Source organism: Cibotium barometz, chromosome 9 (assembly GCF_041138505.1).
Source record: "Cibotium barometz isolate CiBa-2024 chromosome 9, ASM4113850v1, whole genome shotgun sequence".
Classification (NCBI taxonomy): Eukaryota; Viridiplantae; Streptophyta; class Polypodiopsida; order Cyatheales; family Cibotiaceae; genus Cibotium; species Cibotium barometz.
Window position 1 is genome coordinate 56,797,451 of NC_141054.1, and position 6,294 is coordinate 56,803,744.

Sequence of the window (6,294 nt, forward strand, 5' to 3'; positions counted from 1 at the left end):
CTATTTCACCACTTGGTGGGTTCCTCTGAGTTGACCACTGTGGGCACCCTTGGTGGCTACACTAATGCACATTATGTAGCTAATTCATTAACTATATCTTTCTAGCCTTGGCACTTGTTGTGCTATACATCTTCGTAGCCTTCGTACTTGTTCTATACAACTTAACCTAGGTATATTTCACACATGTTTAGGTATCACTGCATCCTATATATGGCTAATCATAGAATCAAACACACTATAATAGAGAGCCAATACATAACCTTATTTTCCTCTCATGCCATGCCTTAGATGCTTTTACCACTTGTGGAGTGGGATTTTCTTCCAAAAGCTTTGGCTCCTTCTCTCATCACTTGTATAAATACCCAATATCCTTTTTCCATGAGGAAGTTTGTCATCCTGAACTTCCATGCTTAGAAATTATTTTTATCCAGCCTCTCGCTCACAATCTAGGAGAGACTAATAAACATTGTTACTTATAGTATATTTCAACCTACATTAAACTTATAGAGTAACTTTCACATTACTTACAATAACTTTCTATTACTTTCACATTACTTACAATAACTTTCACCTGCACCAAAACAAAGTATTCAATAGGCCAAACAAAGTATTCAATAGGCTAAACAAAACTTGTTGTAACTTTTTCATTCACATAAATCTTGTAATCTCTAATAATAATTTGCATGCTGATAGGTACAGACACGATAATGCAAAGTACTATAAATCTGTTATACAGCCACTTTATGTGAATAAATCACTTCAACATACATCTGCCATATATGTGCAAATCCCAACATTCTATAGGCACTTCAAATAAACCATTATACACAACATCATGTGCAAAACATACATAAAAACATTGCACATCTAAAAATTATCACTGTCAACACTTCTGCACAAAAGCTTTGCATGACCAAAAGGGGTTCAAAATGAGTTGGGATGGCCAAAAGAATGGTAGAAAGGCCTCTTTACTAGGAACACAATATACACTGTGCTTTTGTTTCACTAAAGAGGGATCCTAGACACATGACAATTGTTATCAAGCTCAACTAGTGATACACGGACATTGATGACCCGCCTAGGTGATAGCTTCCGCACTTATGTCACTGGCATGGTTGGTGAGATTATAGTTGATATGTTGCCCTATGGTATAGTTAGCACCAACTTATACAATCAGGTTCACACTATAGACTGATAATTTTGTATGTTATTGTAGAGGAGAGTACTTTCCCTTTATGTACGTACTCTTATCTTTTAGTTATATTAGTTATATGGTTGTAGAGAAGAGGAGAAGAAGATAGAAGAAAATTCAGCCATCCATCTCTCTCGTGTGTCCTGCACTCTCTTGTGTGTGTGTGTGTGTTTGCTTGTAAGGAACTCAAGCTATCCCTCTCCCATGCATTCTCTTTATGGTATCAAAGCTCTGGTTTGTGTGAGAGCTAAGGAGGCAAGCAAGAGGCAAGAACAAGCAAGGAAGGAAGTGGTACATAGGTAAGAGCATTATCATCTCTTTCCCTTCTTGGTTTAGGTACAACACTCCTTGGTAACTTCAGGAGCTACACATCTCCTATTAAAAGATCTTTCTAAGTAGGCTTGGAGGTGCCACTGTGGTGCACAATACTATATACTATAGTTTTGTGGCCAGAATTGTGTTTCGGGTGCATCTCAATCTTTGTTCTGTCACTGCCTATGCAAGGTATTTTTGGCAGTTTCAGGAAGTTCTAGTTGAGAACTGTCTCTGCTCAAAATCTGTTATTGCAGTGCATAAGTGCATTTTGGGAGTGAAAATAGTGTTTTTACATGTATTGTTGGTTTGCAGTCATGTTGGTTGGCCCGACTCTTTACATTGCTCTGACACATCTTTTCTCACGTAGTCTACTTGACAATCACTTGTATTCTACTAATCTATGCATCATCTCTCTCTTCACTATGATTGCTCTGCTGAGTGTGCATGGTACAGCGATAGCTTGTATCAATGATGTCATAGTAGTGCAAGTGTCTTGTTCCTCTTTGCAGTCCTGTCTCCTCTGTGTTGTGTTTCATTATGTCTATCTTTTGTATTCGTGAGCAGTGAGGATTCTAGACGTATTGTCCTCCACAGAGAAAGCCCATCATGTAGTGTGCTGGGAAACTGACCCTGCTATACATGTACACTAAAATTTGGTAGGCCTAGTGGGACTCTCGAAACTTGGAGTTCTCATTATCTCACTCGTATTCTATGTCCTCTCTGTATGCTTATCTCACCCTCATTTTCTGTGTCATCTGTGTATGCCCAATACACACTCCCGTGGTGGGTAGTTCTATAAGCCCATCTAAGAGTCCTCTCTCCATACGTAGCCATAGTCGGAAGAAGGTCAACTACAACCACCTAGGGATTCCCTTCCACCTCTTCCTATGGTAGCCAACCTTGGTAACCCACTCTTGGCAATAATGTTGGAGGCCAAGCCACCCTCTTGTCCCAATCAATCCTCCTGGTGTAGAACCTCTTCCTATAGTGCTAGGCCGGGTCAACATTAAGCTCCCACATTCAACGTTAAGCTCCCACATTCAAAGGAGCATCCACTGAGGATGTGGATGACCACATCTAACAATTCATCTCCATCTGCAAGAGCTAGGGCCTTGGGTGGGAGGATGCCTTATTGGTACTCTTTTTGTCCACTCTACAAGGCTCTGCAGATAAGTGGTTCAGCCAATTTCCAGTTGACCACTTTGCAGATTGGACCACCACACTGAAGGACAAGTCAAAAGTTGATACCAAGAATTGTGAACAAGGTTGTAGACTAGGGGATGGTAGTGTGTCCCCCCCATAGTTTGTATCAATATAGTGTACAACTGTCATACATATGAGACTCCTAGAAGAGATGATTTTCACCTCTTTTTCTCATCATTGCTTGGATCTATGTTGTAGAACCTTTTCCAATAGTGATGGGACATTCTTGCTGCTTCTACCCAGTTAGTTAAGTAGTGGTTCTAGGAGCAGTAGAGCTAGGAGGGGAGGGATGGTGCAAGTGCAGTTGAAAAACCCACAAAACTGTGACACAGCTAGAACCACCTGTTTGAGAAAGATGTGTCCATTTTTAAAGTAACAGAATCTGCCCTCATCGAAGATGTGACTCCATTCATCCAAGTCAACACTATAGTCAAACACTATGCGCACATTGATCTAGCACTATAGTCAAACACTATGTGCATATCATCCATGTACGACAGCAAGTCTGCCTTTTGGATGTCGGTGGCGCATGCAACCTTAGCTTCAATGCGGCCTCGACAAGAGCTCCCAGCCACCCAGGACCTAGCAGTCGTAAATCTCTAGTGGCCTGGGGAAGTAACAGCATTGGGATTGTAGAAAGACACGATAAGAGCTATAGGTGCCAGGAGAGTGTTTGGAGGGTGAGGGTAAGAGGTTGTGGGAGCCAGTGGAGGAGGTTAAGCATGAGAAGGGAGTACGCATTGAAGTTGTGGCTCCAAGATGTCTGACCAGGTGGTGGTACTAAAGGGGTGCAAGAAGCAAATGAGGCCTCTTGCACCATTATTGGCCAGCCAATGAATTTAGGTAGGCAGTAAAGGTCCAGGAGGTCCTGAAAGGATTGACCACACAGTAGGAGGTGCGAGGGTCACGATGTGAAGAAAGGCAGCATAGTGAGATCCATGTGCCCGTGTGTAGCGTCGTAGGCAATCAACTCTCGGGCTGTCTGACACGTTTCTCACCATCGCCAGCCTTCCGTGGTCGTCGTCGGTGTCTGAGTATCAGAGAGTAGCAGAAGAACAAGGCCCGCGAGTGTAATACGGAGTTCCAAGAATTGCCTAGGCATAACTCGCAAGGCTCGCAGAGGGGTTAGAACACTAGAACTGCGGAGGGGCAAGAACACCGGCTCTACTAAAAATGCATTGGCGCTGCTGCGTCTGCTTCTTTTTTCCTCTTTTGCCCTTTTGCGTCCACGTTCACATCTCTTCAACCACCTCCACCCCCTCTTCTTCATTCCTTGATTACAGAGGAGAGGAAGCACTTTTTCTCAGAAAGGCCTCTCTGGGGCACTATTTTATTTTATCATTTAAGATAATACTTATGTGATAATTATGTGAAAAAATATACATTCTCTCTCTCTCTCTCTTAACTTGCTTTTGCCAACACCACCACCCTTGCAACTCCTTTCTAGGTTCTTTTGTCAATAAAAGCGTTCCCAGTCACAATCTCGACTACTCATTGCCCACTTCTTTTGTCAATAGAAGAGTTACCACTGGCAGCTCATTGCCCGCTTCTTTTGTCAATACCCTCAGGTGATCTACCTTCCTCCACTCATCCCCAATCCTCTTGCACCACCAGCAACCATGGTATCATCCCCCATGCACCGTCCGCCTTGCCCTCCCCAACCGCACAATCACCCCATCCTCTGTTACAAATGTGGGGAATATGTTCATTACCAGAGCCGCTTCCCCCTTCCTAAAGGTGCTCCACCTTACAGACATTGCTCTGATTCCAAAGATCACTATACCCGGGACTGCCCCCCCAGCAAAGGGCCTCGACTTCCTCTGACTTTTTATTTCTAGCACCGACCACCCGCTTAGTCTCTATCGGAACATTCTACATTTTCTTTTGCTAACCTTTCTCCCCCACCATTGGTGTGTCTATCACACCAACAACCACCACTTCTGAGGATCCACCATCTGCCAATCGTAGTCACCCAATCACAAAGGAAGGTCGTGCCTCAAGAACAACAAAGGGATGAGCCTACTGACAACCCTCTTCCACTTCCCCGCACAGTCATCAATCAGTCCTTCTTGTAAGCTTTCAAGGATATCCACGACCTACGTTCTGTGTTGTTAGACCAACCACCTATTCCTTCCCTCACACATCCTAACCGCTTCCATCTTTCTCTATGGAGGATCTCCTGAAGGCAAATACACTGTCAATAAACCTCCTTGATCTTCTTTGGGTTAGCCCTAGCACCCGATAGTGTCTCAGTACATTGCTAAAGCATATCCATAATATGCCAACAACCAATCATAGTGGTGGATAGTCTAGTGGGCTCCCACTTCTCCATATGTTGTTGGTTGCATGGGTATCAGCCGTACCAACCCCTCCTTGACTGACTACCAGAGCCCCCACCTCTCTATGGAGAGCTAGGGTACCCCACTTCTTGAGGCAATAGTCGACTGTGGCTCTAGGGTGAACCTTATGCCAGAATTCACACTACATGTTGTCGGTCTCAAGGTGACACAACCCGCGAACTTCTATGTTCATATGGTATGCCAACGGAAGTGACCCCATCGGCCTAGTGGAAAATGTTACTATTGTTATCAAGGGGATTCCATTCCTCTTGGACTTTGTGGTGATCTGCCTTCCTGAAGTTCAAGGGGCTTACTCATTGCTCATTGGTTGGGGTTCTGATGATCGACTATGGATTCCTTAAGAGCATGGTCCCCAGGAGCTCAAACTAGAGGAAGGTTTGGATCACAAAATCCATGGTGCCATAGTAGCCCCCACATCCTCTGCAACCTCTTCACTGCTGACATCTTGGATCAACCATGATGAAGGTATTTTCTCTCACACTGATGAGTCCGAACCCCTCGACTGGCTCCAAGCAGCGGAAGGTATGACATCTTACATGGTGCACATCATGGAGGTACGAAGTGACTCCGCCAACCCTCCCTCTGAGCACTATGAGGCTATCTGCCTCTAGGAGAACCAGTCACACGGGTCACCACACAGAGGGTGCAAGATGGTCAAATCTCTCTCTCTCATCACAAGGCTGGCAAGCCCCCAACCACCCAATTCGACTACTACCCCATGGACTCAACAGGAAGCACAACCCATGGTGTCTAAAGACGCTCCGACTTATCCCGTGGGGGAGCACCCTCAATCTTGCATGGAGGACCACTACGACAACTTCCCAATTTACCACCAGCCAGCCCACAACCCCTCTCCTCTCCAAAGCAGGTGACTCTAATGAGCCACTTAATCTTTTGTCTTGCTAAGACCTCGTCCAAGAATTCAATCTCGGCACTTTTGACCGATAAGTTGCCTTGTCTAGTCCTGTTAGCTTCTTGGCTGTGGGATAATCCCACCCTCCTTGAGCAAGTTGTTGCCTTCTTCAAATCTTATAAGGATGTCTTTGCTTGGATGTACAAGGACTTAGAATGTGTTCTAGGTTGACATTGGTGTCCACACCATACCTCTCCAAGTCGGCACCCAACCTGTCCGAGGACAGGCTTACAAGCTCAATCCCAAGTATGCAAAGGCCATCAAGCTGGAGAGGTTGTCAAGGTGGAGCTAGAAAAGATGGAGGACACCCA